Source organism: Haliotis cracherodii, unplaced genomic scaffold, assembly GCF_022045235.1.
Source record: "Haliotis cracherodii isolate W230 unplaced genomic scaffold, xgHalCrac1.p SCAF_11, whole genome shotgun sequence".
In the NCBI taxonomy this organism is placed as follows: domain Eukaryota; kingdom Metazoa; phylum Mollusca; class Gastropoda; order Lepetellida; family Haliotidae; genus Haliotis; species Haliotis cracherodii.
Window position 1 is genome coordinate 43,776,388 of NW_027266266.1, and position 4,892 is coordinate 43,781,279.

At 44.0% G+C, this 4,892-nt stretch overlaps 1 long non-coding RNA gene across 1 annotated transcript; it reads left to right on the plus strand.

Annotated features, from left to right (window-relative positions):
* The first annotated feature begins 749 nt into the window (after positions 1–749).
* Positions 750–2,811, plus strand: LOC139455833 (uncharacterized). Its single transcript, XR_011652502.1, has 3 exons — positions 750–822; positions 1,940–2,017; positions 2,724–2,811. It is a non-coding gene; the product is annotated as an uncharacterized lncRNA (long non-coding RNA).
* Positions 2,812–4,892: the final 2,081 nt, after the last annotated feature.

Below are 4,892 nucleotides of genomic sequence, written 5' to 3' on the forward strand. Positions count from 1 at the left end.
TATACTTTCAATATAAGCCAGGTACTTTTGATATTGATCCTTGAAGATTGGATCTTGGATATTGCCGCAGATTGATATCCTGAGATTTGTATGTGAGAAATTCAAGGTTTAGGCAACTTGTCTTTCCTTTGAGTGTTTTGTACAGCAATGTGATCAAACATGCATGTTTATTCATTTTATCATCGAGAGGTATTTACAACTTTGACAAAGTGTGATAGGATCATATGATAAGTTGCATTATTGATACAGCTGTGATAAAGAATTGATCATCCATATTATCTTCTGTTAAATTAAGGAAGAGAATTGATGGAAGTTCTTTATCATGAGGAACACAACGTTTCGGAGTATATGATTTCGGACGTGATTCGTTGTGCAGAGTTGCGTCCCTTGGGCACGCCAGAAACCTATGATTTTGGGTTCGAATCCCGGTTCACCCCGGTTATGTTTCTAGGTTTGTCAGCACCATACCCGTGCTCGTGGGTTTCACCGAAGTGGTAAACGTCTGATACCTGCTTCACTTCGGGCTTTCCTCCCACCTTTAGCTGACACGCTTTGATATAACTGGAATACTGTTAAAAGCGGCGTTAAACCCAACTCACTCACTCCTTCATCAGGTGAATGAATGTAATATTGTAATATTATAAGTTCTGTCACATTAATATCATGTAATCAAATCCATCACGTTGTGTAATTTGAAGTCAGAGTCAGTGCAGCTTTTCAAACATGACATTTTCTTTGTGGCCAGGTAAAAGTAACTTTGTGAGTGCAGTTGGAGAGAGTGTGAAGGCCCTGGTGAAGAACATCCTGTCCGGGACAATGAAGGTAGTTACCCAGCAGATGTAGACAGGACGGCACCCTCCTCAGGGCAGGACACCACCTCCATGGTCTAGTGGTAGAGGGGAAGGCCCAGGGTTCGATCCCTGGCCATGTCATATCAAACGATGTTAAAAGATGGAACTTGTTGTTACCCTGTCTGGTGCTTGTCATTAAGGGGCTGAAACAAGGACAGGTTGACTCGGAGTCAGTATACTGTGTCTGAGGGGGTATTCATGTTACACTGCGACATGGTATCTCAGTGTGCTAGCACTATGAAGTCTTCATTAGTCTGACTAGTACATGCAGCCACACACACACACAAGTGTATGCATGTCTCTATATAAGTTCAATAATCTTAATAATCAATACTTAAACCCAATTTCACCTCACCTCAAAGGAAATAGATACTTGCAGGGGAGATAACTGGGTTATGTCATGTGGGCCACAAAGGCGGACAACACAAAACCGTGAACTGAGACTCGCTCTCCTTTCATCTGAATCGAATCGTCTGACCTTGGCATTGTGCGAGCTGGGAGCATTAAATTGATTATGAAGAATAAAGACCCGCCGAATCACAGTACTTATACAAGGAGTTATTCCAGTTCTCCCAACAATAGCCAGGCCCTCATTGAAACTTTGGCTGGCAGATATCTGAGAACGCCATCACATGTTCCTGTGGTGCCATGTGACCTGTACAACGCCTCCATTGGCCCATCCGATGGTGCTGCAGAAACCTCCGATCATGGGTTCGAATCCTGGTTCGGCCTGATTATTTTTCTAGGATTGCCGGCACCACAGCAATCCTTGTGGGTTCCATCTGAATCCTGCATCTCTTCAGGCTTTCTTCCCACATTAAGCTAACACAGTAAGAATCTTCCGCGGATCCGCATTTTACTGACCACAAATTTGTTAAAATCTAATGGCTTCCCCCCAAACACCTCCAAATTATGACCCTTGCTCCATTGCAAAGAAGTTTCGGCTGAAAAGGAAAATATTCATTCTCATCCTTGATAACTGGAATACTGTTCAAAGCGGCATTAAACCCGGCTCACTCAGCCCTGTCAATATTGTGTCCACTCCTTGAGGGTGTTCATGTTTCTTCAATCTGACGTTCCTTCCCTAGGTGAGGTGGAACGCCTGCTACGCTATCAGCAACATGTTCAAGAACAATCTCCTCCCCCATGGCAAGGCTGAGTGGACAGTAAGTGTGTTCTTGTGTTTAAGCAGAATCTTGAGTACTCTTCCTATACAGTTAAATAATGGAATTTATACCCTAGAGGCTATATTCAGAATTATTTTGGGTTGAAATCGGAGACATTTTTCAATCATGGTTTTGAACTATTGTCTTTGGACACCCTAAAATTTAACTTTTAACATTAGTGTTACAACAATTAATATTTCTCTTGGCCTCAACATCCCATGAAAATCCGGGGTAGAATAGGTCTTCAGCAACCCATGCTTGCCTTAAAAAGCGACTATGCTTGTGGTAAGAGGCAATTATTGGGATCGCATGGTCAGGCTTGCTGACTTGGTTGATGCATGTCATCTCATCCCAGATGAGAGTAAATTGATGCTCATGACATCAATCACTAGATTGTCTGGTCCAGACTCGATTGTTTATAGACTGTCATCATACAGCTGGAATATTGCTGAGTGCAGCGTTAAACAACATCAAACAAACAAATCAAACCCCCAACCTTCTCAACCATTGTCTTTGCATGGACCAGACATGACAGAAAGCTATAATCATGGATTTGAATCTTTGTCCGACCTGATTATAGTTCTAGGTTTGTCAGAACCATACACATACTCGTAGTAAATTGGTCTGTATCACTTGGCGCTCTCCTCCAACATCAAGCTGCAATACTGTTCAAAGCAATGTTAAACCAGCCAGTGTTATTTCCTAGATCGAAGTCATGAATGCCCTCTCCTCGGTGGTGAAAGACTGCAAGAACTTCAAGGTCCGCATCAATGGTGCCCTGGCTCTATCGGTCCCTAGGGAGAGAAACGCGTACGGCTCGTCTGAACTGTATGCCTCGGTGTGGGAGAGCCTCATTGAGGCGCTCAGATCATCAGAGGACATCTCCGACTTTGCTGAGTTCCGCTACAGGGACAATCTGACCGATCAGGTAACTGGACATTGATTCGCTTGAACAGAGAGTGGGGAGCCAAGGTAGGATGTGGGCTTGAGGTCAGAAGCACGTCAATGGGTCGGCTGTCATCTACTTTAAGTGGGCAGGGTTTACTAGAAATATTTTACGGCTTAATAAGGTGCTTCCTGCAGATCCAGTGACCCAAATATACAAATGTGGAATAAAAATGAATTTTTTTAGAAAAATCTTGTCAACAAATTTCAGTAATTCAGTACCTCTAATGTTGAATAAAATTAGAAAGGAACTAATTCGTTTTTTTGACGTTCAAAGAAACACCCATCACTAAGAGTGGTGTAAAACCCTCCTCACTCACTCACAGATCATAGAGGCCATCTTCCACATGTTGCACCTGCTGTGCCCCGAGGACCTACCGGCGCTGCTGCCATGTCTGCAGACCAAGGGCTTCATCCTACAAGCCTTCATGGAGAAACTTCGATCATCCAACGCCCAGTTCCTGAAGGGTAGGGGGAAATAATCCTTTGCTTTGATTCTATTATTTAATACGTGGCAAAGAGAAGGCAAGTTTTGAACATCTGAAGGCTTTTGTGCACAAGCAAGACCCCCAATATGCAGGCATGTGTTTCAGTACATCATGGATTCATGATGTGGCTGTATGACTGATAGCAAAGCTTGGTGATTCTGCCCTTCTGAAGGGAGGTGCATGGGTAGTACTATCAGTTGTAGTAGGATCACTCAGGGTACATGGGGTTTTATGCTTCCTGTGTTAGGTTTTGTACCATGAGCCAGAGGTATCTTACACACATGTTTAATATGACATTTTAAAAGAATTAAAACAAATTCAAAATTGATAGAAAATGGATCTTTGGTTGAGGTGAGGTTAATTTGTGCTATCGTTGTCTTGGAAAAAGCTTGCATCTATATACTTCGAAGTGGGCTTTCTGACCATATTCAGCTCTTGCTGTAACACTGTGTAACATACTTGTATCCAGGTCCAACACTGCCCTGTAACACTGTGTAACATTCTTGTGTTCAGGTCCAACACTGCCCTGTAACACTGTGTAACATACTTGTGTCCAGGTCCGACACATCCCTGTAACACTGTGCAACATACTTGTGTCTAGGTCCGACACTGCCCTGTAACACTGTGTAACATACTTGTGTCCAGGTCCGACACTGCCCTGTAACACTGTGCAACATACTTGTGTCTAGGTCCGACACTGCCCTGTAACACTGTGTAACATACTTGTGTCAGGTCCAACACTGCCCTGTAACACTGTGTAACATACTTGTGTTCAGGTCCGACACTGCCCTGTAACACTGTGTAACATACTTGTGTTCAGGTCCAACACTGCCCTGTAACACTGTGTAACATACTTGTGTCCAGGTCCGACACTGCCCTGTAACACTGTGCAACATACTTGTGTCTAGGTCCAACACTGCCCTGTAACACTGTGCAACATACTTGTGTCTAGGTCCGACACTGCCCTGTAACACTGTGTAACATACTTGTGTCAGGTCCGACGCTGCCCTGTAACACTGTGTAACATACTTGTGTCCAGGTCCAACACTGCCCTGTAACACTGTGTAACATACTTGTGTCAGGTCCAACACTGCCCTGTAACACTGTGTAACATACTTGTGTCCAGGTCCGACACTGTCCTGTAACACTGTGTAACATACCTGTGTCCAGGTCCGACACTGCCCTGTAACACTGTGTAACATACTTGTGTTCTGGTCCGACACTGCCCTGTAACACTGTGTAACATACTTGTGTCAGGTCCGACACTGCCCTGTAACACTGTGTAACATACTTGTGTCCAGGTCCAACACTGCCCTATAACACTGTGTAACATACTTGTGTCAGGTCCAACACTGCCCTGTAACACTGTGTAACATACTTGTGTCAGGTCCAACACTGCCCTGTAACACTGTGTAACGTACTTGTGTCCAGGTCCAACACTG